An 18,591-nucleotide genomic window follows, 5' to 3' on the forward strand; every position below is an offset into this window, starting at 1 on the left:
ACAAAAGTGAGAGTTAGAGTCGGAGAGAGGGAATGTATGGGGGATGGGTTGCCGAGACGGACAAACGTGATATGAATTATCCAAATATCGCACAATCACCAAAGTCCTTCCTCTCTCTCGTTCCGTTGCCTTGATTGATGTTTACTGTCTATTGCGGTTTATTGTTGCTCACCGTCAGATTTCACTTGGTGTAAGAATGTGCACAGTGACAGAATATAGTTAGCAGCACATATGTTCATGGATAATTTGATCTCAAAATAAATGTTACATGTATGAATCCATCTGTCACTGCATCCAGTCGCTTACTTACCGTCACACCGACGGTGGCAAGGTGCGGGGAGCACGGCACCCTGGGTGTTCTTTTCTCCAGTAGCTTTACTCAGCTGCTTTAGCTCCAGTTGATCCCCAAGTTACTGTGGCATGATGGGAAAGGCTTTGTATAGTATGTTGAACACCAGTGCATTACCTGGTTGTAAAGTTAATAAAAGTTCTAAAGTGTCAAAAGTGAACTGAGTAACTGGTCAGATGCTGCACATAATGATTTATGGGTCTACTGTTCTTGTCAGCTGCGACATTAGATTGACATATCATTCTTGGCTGTTCTCTGATATATGTGTTACGGTATTTTTTAGGAAAATTTTACAAGGTCTTTCCTGTGATCGTTTATTTATTTTCATTTTGTTTATATTTGGCATCATCGGCGCTTCGATTGTTGTTGGCTTTTTATTTATTCATTGATTGCACTAATGTGCTGTTCTCTCATTTAGTGGCTGCAGCCCTCAGCGCCTTTATCTTGTTATATTTGTCCATGGTTAATCAAACTAGTTCCCCTTCTGAGGATCATTAAAGTCATCTAATCATCATCATGCGAGTGAGTCAGGATGTGTGAGCCTGCAGCGGTGGAAATGCTTTGAATACGTGGCGTGTAGCCACAGTTAAACAACTACACCTGTGGCCCTCCTGGCCATGCCGAATGAGGCTGATTTCATGCATTAAGCTGAGAGTAAGTTTTTTTTTTTTTTTTTTTTTTTTTTTTTTTTAACCCCACTATAAGTAAAGAAAAACATGCTTTAGCAAAGATGGTAAACGATCATGGTTAATTGCACACTGAAAAAGCACTTAAAATGCATCGCACATCCACACGGGTGTGTTCAGGGAGAAGCTGGGTTGAAGCTGATATTAATATATAAGATTGGAATAATATGATTTCAATTTTTTTTATATTTTAATATATACGATTGTATCCTCTGTTTCACAATATACGGCCTGATGATTACTTTGGCTTTCATTTGCATCGAAGCCCATCTATTTAAAACCTGAACCGAACTTTGCTAAGGAAGTAGGAATAGGGAAAGATTATTACAAACCACGCCTTGTACATTATATGCAGTGCATGCAAACAGGGCATGCGGTTTGTTTGTCTTGGCAGTGAGAGGTTGAGGCCATATCTTGCCAAAACACATTGAAGTAATCAGCACAGTGATTCTAAGACATAACAAACTCAAACCACAATTGTGGTGTAAAGTGCTGTAGGGCATTTTCAGTGAGTGAGAATGCATTGAAGTCATTTAATAAGTAAAATTTCTGATACCCCTTTGTGGGGAAGAAAAAAAAAAAAAAAAAAAAATATATATATATATATATATATATATATGCGAGCATGCTCGTTGAATTGAAAATTTGACTACTTGTTATGCCGAAGAATCAGCTTCATGATGCCCAAAATTTTCAGTGGCGGACGGGTGGCACCCACAAAGGCAGGTGAATAGAAGTATGCCTTGGATTTGTCTTTGTGTAGTCATTCGCATTATTCAGTGTGGGGTTTTTAAACATAGATTCTCTCCACTGTTGGATAGTTCTGACAGTAACCATGCAAATCATCCCCATCTATATATATTGTACAACTTTGTATAAGATAGAGTAAGACTTTCGTATATCTCCCCCATGTCTCGGAGGGTTTGCTGAACACCTGTTGATTAAACTCGTTCACACATTAGCAGCTCAGGCAGATTTCACTGCTGTCACTCCACAAACTGCTACATAAATCAGTCTCACTTTCATAATAGGTGGTAACATTAGCAAGGTGAAGCATCTTTAAGATAAGCTGGAATCTCTCTCTCACACACACAAACACACGCACAGACACCTTTTTGTCTAAACATTGCATCTGCTGGTGATTGCTATCAGCTGATAAAACCCTCTGGAGGGGTGATATTTTGATAAAGCTGCCACCAAGGACAACTTTTGACATCCAAGGTAGCACAAGGTGAAAAGCTGCCTCCTCTTCTTTCCTCCCATCTCCTCTCGTCTCCTCTCCTCTTTTGTGAGTGTTTTCACAGTTTCCTTCGCTATCATGCTCCCCCTCGCTTTCATCCCTCAGAAACTCTTCGGGATCAGGAAGAGGCAGGCTGAGCTGCACCAGAGGGTGGGGGGGGGCACTCTTACTGTGCACTCTCAGCACTCGCATACACTCGTGCATTTCTACCCGTTATCTGTCAACATCAAGGTGGGGGTGCCGGAGCTTAACCCAGCCAATGTTCCGGGTGAGGTCGGGGTACAATGTGGACAGAGACGAACAGCCAGTCACCCACATCATCGATCAATCAAACCCTCCACCTTTTGTTTTGTGAGCCCATATATCAGCAATATTAAAATAATTTGCATGTGCTTCAAAGAGGTAGCAGAAATGCATCAGAGAAGAGGAAACGTTTAAATCTCTTGTGAGACTGACAGAAACAGTTGAGGTTGATATCCAGTGTGTGAAAACAGACACATACACAAATCAAAGACTTTCAATCTCCTAGTTCAACGTTGCTAAGGACACACTCTCACACAAAGGTAATCAATTCGATGCACAAACCACCCTAGTCATGTGTTGGGATTTAGCTGGTTCATGGGAGACTCTCCTGGGCTTGCTGAATGGATTAGTCCATTAAGGATGTGTGACAGACCACCAGAGGACACACAAATGATCCAGTGATTGATTAGTCCTGTCTGGGGAGTGTAGCCACAAGACTAATAGTCTATCATCCATTAGCAAGGTCTTTTACCTTGCTAAGTTTGCTGCCCTGTCTTCCACTCAGGTGGTGTAGTTAATGTCCCTTTTCCACTTTCAGTGCACTTGGTGTTTCTTTCCTCAATTTAAAGGGAGAGACAAACTTTTCACATTTAAGCTGCAGTGATGAATGTTTTTTGCACTTAAGATGGATGACTGTGTGTAACTTGAAAGGAATTATTTGCATTGACTAACTCATAGCTACTCATCACCCAATATTTTCATTCCCCCCAGCTCTGACCTTCACCAGTTTTTGCTTATATGGCAACTGTGACAAAGTAAAACAGCAGACAGACACCAAGTGAAAGTAATGGAGCATTAAGATTGCGAGGTAATCCAAATTCTTTCCGAGAGACTTAATGAAGACAAAACAGAGCTAAAAAGAGAATGACTGAATTAAACAGGTGGGCAACAGTCTGGATGGATGATTATTTCATTCAGATTTGCTAACATAGCAGGTTGTCAGTGTTGTTTACAACTTCTAAAAAAAAAAAAAAAAAAAAAAGGCATCAGTGTGATGAAAAAAAAAAAAAACCCAGCCCTCATTGGATAATCAAAAGCACCTGAAATCCTCTCATCTTAATATTTTCTGATCCAAGTACAGGATGGGCTGCAAGCATTTCCATCAACTTCACACAGAAAATAACCAGATGTGCAGAGGTATGAGAGTAAGTCGCCCTTTAAAGACCTCTCTCAAGTTCTCTGCGTTCTCTGTGTTCAGACGAGAGTTTGTGTTGGATTATTCAATCAAAAACACCACAAACACCTTCAAGGAGAAGATGGATAACAGGGTTTTCCAGGTGTAAGCACTTTGACTTTTAGAAGTAGTCATTTCATTAGGTTAGACTGATATTGGGTAGACTGCACTGCTAGACTGCATATAAAAAATTTCATATGGTTCAGCCAGAATCGTCCACCTCTGACATGATGGAGTTCCCCTTTTCACCACAGGTACGACATTATTACATTATTTTTATATCACACGCCTAACTGCAGAGATCATGCTCATTGGATGAAGGAGTATTTCAGTTAGTATCCTGTACGATACGTGATGTAATACTTTCTACATTGAGCAGTGGGATGGCAGCTGTGTGTGTGTGTGTGTGTGTGTGTGTGTGTGTGTGTGTGTGTGTGTGTGTGTGTGTGCGCACGCGCGCACGCTTGGAGAGTTTATGAGATCCAAGTATTTGATGGTGTGAAACGGGACGTAAGCCAATCTGGGTCACTGAAAGAGTGAATGTGTGTGTGTGTATTTGTTTGGGCCATCTGTCCTGACAAGATTACTGTAGTCAGACAAGAAGTCTGACTGGACCAGATTAGGGAATGAATATAGGGCAGGAGAAAGAGGAAAAGAGAGGAAGAAGATGAGAGGATGATGATGACGATGAAACAACAAACGGGAGAGGGAGCAAGGAAAGACTGGAGACAGAAGCAGCAATAATAGCGCTTAAATTTGAGCTGAGGTCTGTGTGATAACTTCTGTTTCTGAAGGACAGAGATTGAAGTTTATTGGAAGGCAAGAAAGCTCCATTCAGGTGGCGGCACATGACGAAGAAAAAGTGACCTGGTGTTTTAAGCCTTGAAGTCGGAAACCATGTCATATGATAACTGTTGCTCAACAGATTCATTTCTCTTTTCAAGTGATCAGACTGCAGCATCCACTGTTTGCCACTGTAGCCATGTTTATCTGCTCTTGTGAATACACATGAATTTGTTGATATATGTGTTCATTATGGAGCTAGGAATGCTGACAGCTGATTGGATTGTCATGGCAACTAAATCCGACTTTCTCTTTTCCTCATTCCCTTTGCTACGTCAGCTTACGTGGTGGACGGTTTGATATGTGTTGCTGCCTGGACGAGCCCCTCCCTCTCTCTCTCTCTCTCTCACATGCACGCACTTTTTCATCAGGCACAACCATATTCTCAAACGCATGACAAAATAAAACCATCCCTTCATCCACTTACTCCCTCATTATAAATCACTACTCTTCCAGTAGTGCTGTCAATCAGACCATTCACTACGCGTGCACACGCACACACACACACACTAAAAAACACATATATAATCACTGGCATTCATCGAGTCTCTTCTCCCAACACGAATGACAGGCTGTTGAAGAGTTCCCCAAGCTGTTACCTTGGCAACCCGCAGTGGCCATGACGACCAGTGATGCACATCCGGCTTGGTCGTGGGATTTTTATTTAGACCTATCAGGGGCCCAGTGTGTTGGCATTTGTATCTTGTTTATGGATATTGATGTCTATTTAAATGTGTGTATGTAATTGTAATTGTATACTAGAGCGGTAGAGCTGAACATTGATATGTGCTTGTGTGTAGTTGTTAGTTTGTGTGTTTGGCGATGAGAGGTTGTGCTGTGCTGGTTTGAGCAGAGGGATTTTAGCTTGATCCCCTCAAACTGTAGACGGGAATATGTTTGCCTGATGAACACAAACTGGAAATGATCCAAACTTTTTTTTTTTTTTTTTCCCCCCTGTTTTTACAAACCTGGAAAATGACACAAAAAACTGCTCGCTAACAGCATTTGAAATTTGAAATTGTTGAAAATCTGTTGACATAATTTAGAATTTACATAATCTTGGAAAGTCAGAATATGTCTTCTTCATCTTACACAGAAAATATTGAGCTTAAAAGAAATAAAAATGTTTCAGCTTCAAGGTTTTGCTGCTCCAACTCTACCCATCTGAAATGGTCACAAGTTAGGCCTAAAGTTGGCTAACATTAACGTTTTTGTGTCACTGTAACAAGGTGCATGGTGTGCCATTTCTTCGCCATAATTGCAGTAAGATAGGATTGCTGGCCCATGGTGACTGCATTAGGTAGCACAAGCAAAGCTGATGAGAGGTGTAATAAGTGGATAAAATGGATTTCGAAGAGTTATTTGGTCACAAAACATCGTAAAGAGCATTTGACAAACTTCTCTATTTCTGTCTTGGCATTAAAATGGCAGCATTGTAATAGACACAAGGTTGTCATCCTTCATTCCTGCACCCTACACAACATCAGGTCACACCACAGTATTACCATGTAATCACCACTTTTGGGCACGTTTACTGAAGTAAAACCTTTCATTAGCATATATACACTCAGGTAAAGGTTGCAATGGTATGTAAACACGCAAATGTGTGTCTGATGGTTTTTACAGAAGCCTGCAGGACATTTATAAATATGTCGATACGTCCCTGTTAATGGCCTCGATAAAGCTCGGAGTTGCACGAATAGGTGAGCGCCGATAAATGCAGCTTTGCGGAAAACATAAACTCTCAAAACGCATTAACGTTCAATCTCAAAGACATTTCTGTACTGTATCAGCTATAGGGAACACGGGTATTTGAGCAAGAAAAATGCTCCAGGGTTGATGAATTGAATCCGACAGAGAGAAAGTCGACCTTTTCAGCGACACCTGAGTGTGTGCATGTGTGTGTGAAGACCGCGTGCTGCATCTACGGGGCTTGTCAGTACACATATCACTTAATGATAAGCTACAGACAGTATTTGCCGTAAGCAGTGGTGAAGATACAGGTTCCAAGGATGACTTTCATCTCTCTTCTTTTACCTTATCGTCATTTCTTTATATCTCTTTCTTTTTCTTCTCTACTCCTCTCTCACAAGCTCACTCTCCCTCACACGCACACACACTCCAACTAATCCCACCGCCCAGCTGTGTGTGATGCTGAGAGTCCCTGACAGTACTATAAATAATCTATACATGCAGGCTCCTACTGTCATGTGCGTTTTTTTGGGTTTATATATTTTTTTTACGAATACCTCTAGTGACCTTACATCAAGTGTCACGCTCACACATCGACATGGCAACATGCATCACCGTACCGTAAACACCTCGCACATATGTCCAGCCCATCATTCTGTGAGTGACCTGGCATGGACAAGAAAAAAAACAATTCATGGTCGATGATGATAGGTGAAGGTTTTTTTATATACGTGCACGCGTAGAAAAAAACAAAACAAAACAAAGCAGTCTTTAAAGGGCAAGCTGAATCAAATGCCATCAATAGCGTGAAGGTGTGGAGCAAAGGGGAGAGGTAGGGGAGAGGTGGGGGAGGGAAAGGGGGGGGCGGTTGATAAAGTGATTTCAAAGCAAGCCCACTGGGTTTAGTATCATTACATGCTCTTTGTCAACAGTGGAGCTCAAAGTGACATTTTCATATATGACACGCGTTTGTGGTCAGAAGAGCTCAGTCTTCATTTATCCTTCAATCATTTCAATGATTAAATATGTTTCAGTGATGTTTCATGGTTTTGCTTTGTGCATGGTTGCATGGTCATTGTTTTTATTTTTTATTGGATAAGATTCCGGTGTCTGTTCTCTCTCTGTTGGCGGGGCAGGCTGGAGGTGTGGGCTGCCAGGTGTGGCGGCAGCAAGCAGCACAGCTGACTCTAATGCAGTTATCAGTCCGACGACTTAAACCCATCGGCGCCAGATCATTGTGCCTCCCGCTCGTGGTATTCAGGCTCTTCCCCAGTTTGATCTTCACTCTGGATTTCAGTGTCTCTGTGGATTTACATGTGTGTGCTCTGCTCCTAGGGTTTCAGACTGCTGGCGAGTGCCTCCTTTGTTGTTCCCTTATTTGTGGGACACTTTCTGTTAGTTAGTTGATTATTTCGCTATCCTGGATTTTTCTCTCCTGTGCAAGCGACCTTTTGTGATTGTATTTTTCCACAGTACAATATTTTACTGTCAACTCAGCCTCCTTGCGTTCTGTCCTGTGCACCTTGGTTCGCGGGTCAATAATTATTATCGATCTAAATCCTAACAATTTATAAAATAAATTACAAATATCAGGTGTGACGTGCTCTTTAAGAAAATGCCATCTGCATCTAGACATTTTAGCCGGTCAAGATTATATTTTTTGTGATTATTGCAGCACAGAAATGCCACACAACATTTATATATACAAATGGGCGGCATAGTGGCCATGGCTGTTGCCCCACAATAAGAATGTTGCGGGTTTGGTTCCCAGCCTGGCTCCTTTCTGTGTGGAGTTTGTATGCTCTCCCCGTGCCTGCGTGGGTTTCCTCCGGGTACTCTGGTTTCCTCCCACCATTCAAAGACATCATGTTTGGGTTAACTGCTGACTCTAAAGTGTCCGTAGGTTTGAGTCTGAGTGTGAGTGGTTGTTGGTCTCTGTCTGTCTCTGTGTGTTGGCCCTGTGATGGACTGGTGACCTGTCCAGGGTGACCCCACCCTCACCCAGAGTGAGCTGGGATTGGCTCCAGCACCCCCCATGAAGAAGGGGAGTGAAGAAGAAGAAGAATGAATGAATATGTATTTATTTAATCAAAAAAAGTAGCATTAAGCAGTAAGCATTATATTTTGCTAATGTGACATAGCAAACGACTGTTTACTTATCAGTTCAAAACATATTTTACCAATTTGTCTTTGTACGGGACAGATTGGGGGGATTTGGGAGGAGGGTACATGGTTTCTTGCAATCTACCATTCACCATGACAGCTTCTTCTGCAAGATGTGGCAGTGCTAAAACATCACTGCAGTGATCTCCCTCGTGTAACACAATTTTCTCAACAACAATCTCTTTAAGTTTGATCAAATTGCTTCAGCCAGTTGTTTGCATCTATTCCTTATTATGATATAACTCAAATCAGTGGTATTTGAATTCAGTTTCTGGCAGGGCTCCAAAGAATCCCACAAAGAGCATTTTCTGTGGAAACATTTCTGCCACCTTTATCCCGGAGAGTGTAATTGACCTTGGTGCTCCAATCCAAATGTTTTCCTCTTTTTAGCCACTCAGTGGAGGCGTGAGGTTCGATGTAGGCCTTCTCTAGTTTAGGAGAGCTGTTTAATTATGGCCCTTATTGACAGACAGCAGCCTGCTAATTACATTTTTGTTGTGGAAAATTAATAGGTAAGGGAAAGATGCTTGGAGAAGCACAGGTGGAGAGAAAGGAAAAAAAATAAATAAAAAAATGCAGGAGAGGTGAGATCAATTAATGAAAGGTCAAAGGTTCCCAAATTTACAACCCCCCCCCTCCAAAAAAAATGGAATAGAGGGAGCGGCGGTGTGCAGATGAAGAAAGAAACAGAGAACAAGAGGCAGAGAGATGGAGTAGCTCTTCGCTCAAGCAAGCGATGCATCGTTGCCATGGCAGCACCGTCTCTCTGGTTTCCGTGGGAACGACTGAATCCTGTTGCAGCTCGACTTTGCCCCTGGGCAAGATGGAGAGAGAATGAGATGAGGGGAAAAAAGGGGAGAAGAAAAACAGTAACAGAACGGCAAGTTTAGCCTGGGGTGTTTGGACTGACCTGGAAAATGTTGGGCGTGTGTTTATTCTCTTTCTTTTCCATTCTATCCTTTTTAAAAAAATGTCCTCCCTATACCTCAAATTCTCACCTTTCCTTGTCAAGAGACCTCTAAGTGTTTTTCCGGGGACAGTTTGACAGTTAAGGTGAATGTGCAGTGATATTTAAAGTCTTTAATCATCATTCTCTTTCCTCTCCTCTGTATGTGTGTGTGTGTGTGTGTCTGCACCCAACATCTAAAATTGTATTGTTCATTTTACATGCTTGAAACACCCTTTTTTCATAATAATAATAATAATAATGATAATAATACAGTTTATTTCTAGGCACCTTTCTCAAGGATACTTGACAAAACATGATCATGAAATGATAGAATAATACAAAATACAATTGGCAAGTACACATATAAAAAGCAGTAAAATAAACAAAGAGTTCAAATGGTAAAAAGTGAAAGTGAAATAATTCCACTCACATATATGCACATAAACTGGTTAAAGGGAGTAGGGTATTCTGAAAAGGTGTGTTTTGAGGCGGGATTTGAGGTTAGTGAGAGAGGTGGAGTGTTGTATGTCCTGAGGCAGAGCGTTCTGGAGGTGGGGGGTAGAGGGGCTGAAGGCTTAGGGTGGAAAGGTAGATGTGGGTGTCATCCGTCGAGCAGTGAAATTGGATGTTGTGTTTACGGAAAATATGACCAATAGGGAGGAGGTAGATGATGGACAGGAGGGGCCAAAGGACAGAGCCTTGAGGCACACCAGTAGAGAGGGGGGATGGTTTAAATTGGATAAACAGAGTACGGCCAGAGAGATATGATTTAAACCAGCCCAGGGGTGTGTCAGATATTCTGATGGAGGCAAGTCTGTCAATGAGGATGGTGTGGGAGATTGTGTCGAATGCAGCACTCAAATCAAGCAGGATGGTGAGTAAAACAGGGTCTGCAGCCATGAGGAGGTCATTGGTGATTTTAACAAGAGCTGGTGCTGTGGAATGGGCAAAGACGAAACTGAAACTGAAAAAGGTGATCATGAACCTGAGAAGCCACTGCTCTCTCTAGAGTTTTGGAAATGAAAAGGAGGTTAGAGATGGGGCAGAGGTTACTGAACTGATTAGGGCCGACTAAGAACTGGGGTCACTGCAGCAGCTTTAAGAGATGTAGGAAGCGTACCAGAGAAAATAGAGGAATGAACGATGGCTGTCATTAGAGGGGGGAGACAGTGAATGGAAGCTTTAACCAGAGGGGACGCAGTGTTTTGTTAACCAAAGAGAATAGTGTTTGTGAATTATCTAACCTTATTAGCTCAGCATAATAACTGGATATAGCAGAGGATTGAGAGCGATAGAGAGAATGTGATTCTTAAACATGTCCTTACGAATAATAAGTCCAGTTTTTCTGTAAAGACCTTCCAGTTGGTGACTTTTAGTAAACCAGGTAAACCAGGCTGGAGATTGAGTTTTTCAGGGATCCAGGGTGGCAAGAAGATTGCGGAGTATGTTATTGTAGCGGGAAAGCAGTTCATCCGGAGAGGATGAGTAGTCAGTGCTGGGGAAGTTTGCAATACCAGTGTCCAGTGCAGTTGAATTAATGTCCTTGATATCGCGGGCTGAGATGACATGGGAAAATTTAGTTTTGGTTGTTGTTATACTGACATTAAATAAGACAAGCATATGGTCAGAAATGGGGAGGTCAGCCGCAGAACAATTCGAAGGACTGACTCCAGAGCAGCAGGTTAGGTCCAGAATAAGGCCCTTTGAATGTCTGAGGGAAATCAATAAACTTCTGCAATCCGAAGCTGTCAATACAGGAAGGAATGATTGGCATTCCTTCACTAAGATCAGCACAGGAATTTCACGATTCTCAATTTGGCCTTGTGCCCTTGAAAAAAAAAAAAAAAATCTGGCGTAAGGCCACAGCAGCCTTGATGCCCCGCCTCAGCTAATTTTGCAGTTTTGTAGTCTGCCTCTTTTCTGTCAACACGGCTTCAACACCAGCATCTTTTGTGGAAAAAAAAAAACAAAACCCATCATCAATGGTGGGTTTGATTCGAGCTTGGCATGGCTATGATGACAGTTTGACACCAATCTATCACCACTCAACCAGGAGCCTTAATCAAACACCCCCCCCCCCCAACCCAACTCACTTGTTTCCACGTCCGTAAGGCTGTGATGTTGACTCTTCACTGAAGAGAGGGAAAAAGTTGCCGGAATGAGGTAACGCTGCGTGATAAATAAACAAACGAATAACATATGCATTTCAACATAAAGGTTAGTTAACGTTAAATACCCATTGCTGTGCAGTAACGTTATCGTTGCAATGTTGACCCAACCTTTAACGTGCCGGGTACTGACTATAGTCTGTAACAAACGCTAGCTTAGCTTGCTGTCAAGTTTTTCCTTTTGCTGATCTTTAAGCTTACGGTCATGGATGTCCTTGCTATTTCTTGCTCCTGCCATAATGTGTCATGTTTGTGTTTTTATGGTGTTGGTGTTGCTACTTTGGTAAGTTACAGTTGGTCGATGTGTGCTGCCTCCTCATAGCCTTTTCTGAAATCGAAGCAGTTAGCGCTGTTTTGTTGCTATGTTTCTGTTTGCTGTTTAACCGACGTGTAACTGCTGCCGTCATGGACAGAGCCATCGTAGGAGATTTTATTTCAATGTTTTTGCCGTCATTACAACATTAGCATTTGCTTTTATCCATTTACCCCCATAATAACTATGCCGAGCAAGCAATGGAGGGAGAGGTGCCTTAAAAAAAAAATTTGAAGACGCAGCTAAAAACTACAAAACAATGGACGCTTTTTTCAGGAAGTGAGTGGTAAATTATGACTCAAGAGGCAACAAGATATTGTAGTTTGTTAGCCATCTAAGTAACAACACACCTAAAAGGGAAATTGAAGGAATCATGCACACGGCAAAAATATTTAAGCAAAATATTGAAGATTGTTTGCTTATAAATACAGAAATCTGGTTGTTCTATATCTAAAACACTAGTACTATTAAATACATTGCATTACTTTTTCCACAAATATGCATCACATTAACTATTAGTTTATGTTAAAACTATGTAATCCAAAAGGACGGAAATTTCATGCTCAATTTAAATACTTACATGTCAATATTAGGCCTCATATTTTTTGAGTGTTATTTGCTGTTGGCCATTTTTACCCTGTTGATAATGTGCCAATATTTTCCAGTCGCAGGAAGGCAGATCAGTTAGGTGACACAAGCGAGCCAGGAAACAAAAACGACAGAGAGTTGAACATGAAGGAGACCAGACAAGAGCAGAGAGACAAAGTCCAGTGCATAACAATGAGGGAGGAGGAGATGATGAAGGACCGGATAATGAAAGCCCTAGATATAACCTCTTTCTTTTCCTCTACAGAGTGCAACCAGAATGATGCATTTGACTTGAAATGTGCCACCAGATCCCCCTAGAGGTTTCAGACTGAGGTCCAACCACCATAGTTTTAATTTAATATTTCCGATCTCTGACGTGAATGCTACTTTTCAAAATAAAGGCCAAATGTTTTCTTTGTCATCTATTTAGGTCATTTTATGTCCTCAATAATTTTCCTTGATCAAGAAAGAACGTAAAATCATTGTTTTAATTTATGGCCTAGGTGCCCTGGCTTTTGGCCTTTGTGCCCTCAAATTACCTCACTCTGCACGTTGAAATCACCAAGAAGAATGACAGTAGGAGAAAGAGAGGAGATGTGGCTTGTTGGGCGATGAAAAGCAGCTATGATGATCAGTTTTATGGCAACTGAGTGTGCTGGGACAGAGGCAGGCGAGGCTTTCCAATTCTCCCAATAGATTATCGCCAGACCTCCACCACGACAAGTGGCACAGGCCTGAGAGATGTAAACGAAGGCGGGGGGGGGGCTGCTTCATTCAGCTGGGAATAGATGTTAAGCTGCTGCCATGTTTCTGTCACACACAAAAAGTCACATTTACAGCCATTTGTGATGTCCTGGAGAAGATGAATTGGCAAAACACGCTGTCAGCTGTGACACACTTCCACATCAGCTTGCTTGTTTGTCTGTTTGTGTGTTTATCCTTCCACTTGTTTCTGACCTGTCTCCAGCCCTATCACAGAGCATAAGTAAGGCCTATTACCGGGCCAACTAGCCAAGAAAACAGATGATCCCCTCTGACAGAGGTCCTATTGTTTCAGTCAGCAATGAACAATGCAGCCCTGTATGTACACCACAGTGGTCGATTCACCCCTGCTTTCAGCCGCTGGTCACTACTCTATCAGTTGCAGCCACGTGGACCAGGAGGCCACTCTGAAGCTATATTGTACATGGTGGATTAGAGGGACATGGTTAATATATGAGGATGTTATTGTGTAGGGCTATGACATATTCAAATGCCTGATTTCTTCTCATTTTTTTAATTATTCTTGATCTTTGGATTCAATGAGATTATGTGACAGGAAGATGAGTAAAGAGTGATGCATTTGAAATGAATTTAGAGATTTAAAAAAAATGTCATTTTGGAAACTTACATCTCATCATCATTGAATATATTAATGGGTAGAGGTGTTATCTAAAACTGATTGCACTGTACAGTTTTTACTGTAGTTTACAAAAGAGGGAATTAGAGTTAGTTTCAGCACAGAAGAAATGTGCTCTCGTGTGAACACTGTCCACGCTTTAACTTCATACACAAAACCTGGACATATAAAGTTTATTCCTCCTATGTAAAGTAAGTAGATTTTTGATTTAAATAAAAATTTTCAGTTTTCTGATAAGTCATGATTAGTTCAGGTTGTGAAAAGGGGGGATTATTAAGCGCATTAAAGAAGATATTTATCCATTTTGTTTATCTGTTGTGGCAGTGTGCCCCCATATTTCTGTTCTTCAGCAGGAGTGATTTTCTTTTAATGCCCTGATTTGAAACATGCGATATCTGTGTAAAATAATTCACACAGCTTGTAAATCCAACAGCCACGCATGGAGTTTACCAGCTGAGGGTCTCATGCTGTTGTAAATTGTGGCGTAATGTATGGAGCACTGATGACCAGTTACTGTGAGTCACAACATCCTGATATTGCTAATTCACGTTAAAAATCGTTGGACCTTCTTCTTTTTGAATGCTGGGACCAACGCAGTGCTAAATCTGCAAACTAGCAACCATTTTCTGTTCGTCAGTCTGGCCGGTCATCTTCCACTTTCAGAATGGAGTACAAACATATGAAGAGCATGATGGCTTTTAATGCTAAATCCTGTTAAAGGAAAGATGTGGCATGTCCACTGATACTTAGCCAGTACTGGATTGAGTTGCTGAATACCGTCTATACGATATGAGACTGTGATCCTAGTCCTACATATTATATGAACATTAAAGAATATTACTCTCTCTGGCACAAAGACATCGATGTCTTATCAAATCGTCTATCTCCAAAATTATTTTATCCTTTGGAAATGTAAACAGCTGCAGAAGAATTATTAATGCACCCATACAACTGCTGTCATCATTATTACTTTTAAATCCATCCCACAAAAAGTGAAGAAAATTCACTTGAAGCAAAAAGACATGCAAATGCAGTGTGTGTGTGTGTGTGTGTGTGTGTGAGTGTGAGTGTGTGAGTGAGTGTGTGAGTGTGTGAGTGTCTGTAATCATGTATAGCAGCATTAGCTATTATGTAAGATCTGTGTTATTTGTCTAACCATTCAATGTAATCTGCAGTGGGCGTGTTCTGTCTCTGTGCCACGGCTGCGTGTTTGCACACGTCCCCGTCACTGAATGAATGAAGTCGCATGCAGTCAGAGCAGCGTGTGTGTTTGTTTCTGTGCGTGTTTGATTGTCGTGTCGGGATGCCGCTCAGCGTAGCCACATATCACAGCAAATGTTTGTCTTAACACCTGTGTGAGATTTAGCTCTCGGGGCTAATCTTAATTCCCAGTAATCTGAGACTATTCTGCAGATCATGTGACGTCGGGCTTTAATACTGCACACCAGCCCACCAGTAGATTACCCAATTCTCTCATGTCAAATCAAATCCCACAACCCAGAAATACACGAGCTTGTGCTGATTTTGCTGTTCTCTGACTTTCAGTCAACTGTGTTTCCTTTCATTGAGTCTGGCTCATAGAAATAATACAATTATGACAATTAGACATCCAACAGCCAAATTGGAAGTTTGTCCAGGTGATTTTTTTTTTTTTTTTAAAGGACTCACTGTTTAAATACATATTTGTACTTGCACCAGCTTTATTGTGACTTCAGGAAATCCAACAATCCGCATTGTACGTGGTTTAGATATATTTGTAATGACTTGGCTAAACACAGAAAGTCACCCATTACAGCTCTTTAAAAGATAAGGCTGGTCTTTTAAAGGACTGTAAAAGACCAGTCCTTTAAAGGTTGGTCCCCCACATAATCGAAACTTTGGTTTGTGTCAACAAATTCCATTCCATCCCTTTCAAATTGTCAGCTCTATGCTGTTAGTTACTCACAAAAAATGATTTCAAAATGTGCACTTATTTAAAGGAAAAGCTGAATAGTTTACCGAATTTGATGTGTCCCATTTTACTTGAGCAAGAGAAAGTAATGCATTCATTGGGGACGATTTTCAGCAGGAGTAGCACCAATGTCAGACAGAAAATGTGAAAAATAAACTACAGCACCCACGTTCAGTGTAATAAAGTCACACAGATGTGGCTCACGATGTGTTTCCAATAGTTTTTGGAGAAGAATGAAGCTGATCCTTAATTAACATGTATTACTGATTTGATTAATAATATATATTTCAGGAAAAAATGTGATTGCCAATCCAACACACTGTCTCTTCAGGCTCCATTTTCAGAGTAGGAATCTGAATGTTTAATCATTTCCAGCTCTCTGCCAAGAAGATGCATGAATTTTTCACAGCGTGGTTAAGGGAGGGTGGTGGGATACCTGGGTAAAAGCAAACCTCCCCATATAGATGCCCATACAGATGGCTCAAGAGTTTTTTTCCTTTTTACCACAAGAACCACAATTTGTTTTCGTTTGGATTATCCCCCCCCCCTCCTCCAAATAATGAATTCCTTTTCAGAATTTGTTCTCTCTGAGAAAAAAGACGCCGTTTTTATGATCTGTGCGACAATGCAGAGCCGCGTTCTGCATCGGATCCTCAAGCTCTAGCTGTCAACATCAGTAACAATATTCTCCCAACACATATACAGCCTGAAATGGAGCAAGATTCAATTTAACGTAAGGACGCTTCCTTCATTGCAGTGACAGCTGAGATTTGAAAGTCACACAGAGCACATTTTATTAGTGTTGGGTTTAAAAATGCATGCGCACACTCGTTTGTGCAGCAGTCTCCATGGGACCCAACGCATAATGCATTCCTTAACTAATGATTATAACTGAATGCTGAACACAAAACATCTCTCTAACCTTAACCCCAAAAACAAGTGTAAACAGCTACACACACCTGCAAGAAGTACTGCGAGTTCCCAAGTCCCCTCATGGGTGTAGTGAAACAGACACACATACACTCATCTCATCATTGTCACACCTATACAAACATGCAGTCTTAACAGCTTTCACATGTGAATTTAAGTTCATTTTATATTCGAATACCGACAAGTCATGTTAGTCGCTGTTCGCATACAATTACATGTGCATAGACTCACATCAACACACACACACACACACACACACACACACACACACACACACACAAAGACAGCAAGGGCACCAAAACACTCAATGTATTGTCCTCAGGGACATAATAGGCCATATTGATTGTGCGTTTGCTGGGATATTAGGTGAGAATAAATGGACAATGCATCTTCGACACACAATCACACTCGCCCCCTTGCACGTGCACAGACCTTGGGAGACCTCTGTCCTTGTGGGAGCCAAAGCACTTTCCCTGCACCTATCCTCCACTTTGTTGCTTCCTTTATTCTATTTTCACTTGGTGTCCCTTCACTTCCTTTACAACTTTTCTTTTTTTCCACCAGTGGATTTCAAGCAGCAGAGAGCAGCAAGAAATGAGGCACACTACGCCATGAAATGTGGATGCATCTACTTCTTGGTGTTTCAACCTTAATTAATGACACTGTTTAACCAAACGCATGTGCTATAAATGTTTGCCACTCTGTGCCAAGGTAATAAGATGATGTCGCCATCTTGATTTCTTTTCAAACCAGAGGAAAGCATATTTGGATCAGATGGTGGAGCTGAGGAGGAGTGTGGGTTGGATTTGACCTGCTCTGTACTCTATCCTGATTGTACTGACAGTAGACACCCCCTCATTCATGCCCTGCTTTATCATGTATTGCCTTCTAATGGGATGATCATTTTGTACTGAACTTGAACTTAAAAACTGAGACCATAGACTAATGATGAAAACGTTAACTGAGCTAATATTTCACATAAGTTTGAATGCAGTCTGACTTATTTCTACAATCAGACCCCTGATGGCCGTTGCACAGACTGCAGGTGCAAGGCTTTTCGGCAGTGGCTCCAACTTTAGCTCCAGCGTCTGCATCCATTTTTTGCAACAAAACCAACCATGATAAACTTCCAAGGAAAATTTACGCAACTGTAAGTAGAATTGTTGGAGCCAAATTAATATTTTATTTTGACATGAAATAGGAATCTGTAAGATGCAGCATTTTCAGTTGAAATGGTTCTCTCCACTCTGGCAGGTCTTATATTTGTTGTCTGTCAGGTTATATGGCAGAAATCGGCAGTCTTCTAACCGCACGCATTTAATTATGCCACAATCCTGTTTTGGATAATATTGCTACACTTGGAACTGGAGTTTGTTATTTTACTCCATTAACAGCAAATGGTTAAAAATCATTTTAATTAAATTGAAATATACATAATTTTATGTGAAAATAGAACTAAGAATGTTAGAGCCTTGTCTTTGCCAGAATTTTCTACATTTAATTCCGCACGCAATTGTTTCTGTGAATATGGGTCATAGCAACGGTCATATTTTGAAAATAGGTCAAATTTAGACTGGTTGGGCTTTTTATCAGGTCTTTAAAAGACTGTACAGGTCTCACGGCCTAAACCAGGACCACTAATTTCCTCTTTATGTTTTTCCCTCCTCTCTCTTTTATACATCATCACACATTCACTGTTTCCTCATATTAGCGGCCACGCAGACAGACAAGCTATTGCCATTCATTTGGTCCCATCTCATTCACTCTAACCTTTACCCTGCCCCCCCCTCCCCGGCTCTTTCTCTCACTGTCACTCTTTTTCTCTTATAATCTGAGTGGGAAG

Source organism: Echeneis naucrates, chromosome 11 (assembly GCF_900963305.1).
Source record: "Echeneis naucrates chromosome 11, fEcheNa1.1, whole genome shotgun sequence".
Taxonomy (NCBI): domain Eukaryota; kingdom Metazoa; phylum Chordata; class Actinopteri; order Carangiformes; family Echeneidae; genus Echeneis; species Echeneis naucrates.